This window comes from Neovison vison, chromosome 10 (assembly GCF_020171115.1).
Source record: "Neovison vison isolate M4711 chromosome 10, ASM_NN_V1, whole genome shotgun sequence".
NCBI classification, from domain to species: Eukaryota; Metazoa; Chordata; class Mammalia; order Carnivora; family Mustelidae; genus Neogale; species Neogale vison.
Window position 1 is genome coordinate 66,486,769 of NC_058100.1, and position 888 is coordinate 66,487,656.

The following is an 888-nucleotide window of genomic DNA, read 5'->3' on the forward strand; positions in this document are numbered from 1 at the left end:
TTCCGCTCAGGTCATGATCTCAGTGTCCTGGGATCGAGTGCCGCATCGGGCTCTCTGCTCAGCGGGGAGTCCGCTTCTCCCTCTGCCCTTCATCCTGCCTGTGCTCCTTCTCTCTCTCTCTCAAATAAACAAATAAAATCTTAAAAAAATGTAATCCTCCATGTAGAAGTATGCATTCTTTTCTATACTTTATTCTTTCAAGTGTTGTTTATCTCAGTCTTACTTTGAACTTGGATTTTCAGAGGTTCATAAGTTTAGAAGCTGGGAGCAGTGCTTCGGGTATTAGGACTACATTATACCTGGGTAAATCTTGGCACTGGGTCCCCTGTTCGTGCAGTACCCACAAAAAGTGAGCATGGGCCTCAATTCAGTTAATTCCCTCTAACCTCTTCCAACTGTCTAAAATTTATAAGATAACTTCAATGCTTTCTGAGCCTACTTCTCCGAAATAAAGTTGTTAATGTACTATCTATCTTCCTAACATCATAAAAATACAAAAACTATCACCGCTTATGCTTGTAGCAAGCATTAGTAAATATTAATAAGTCCTCTAATGGGAGACTAATTATTCATCAAATACTAAATAATCCCTAAAGGTACAAATACATAATCTTCCACAAATGAGTAGAAGACTGAAATATTTACAAATCCTAGTACAGCACTTCCAGTATAGTCAAGAGGTGAGAAAACATACACAAAGGTAACTATAGTTATAAGCGAAAATTATGTTATAATACTGCACTTAAAAGATTACCTAGACATGTGTAAATACTTTGAGATAATAGGGAAGAAATACAAAGTATGGCTGTAACAATTCAATGTAGTTTGAGGTTAGTAGGTTAAGAACTTAAATACTTGCAAATTTTTATATTTCCTATATTTTATAAT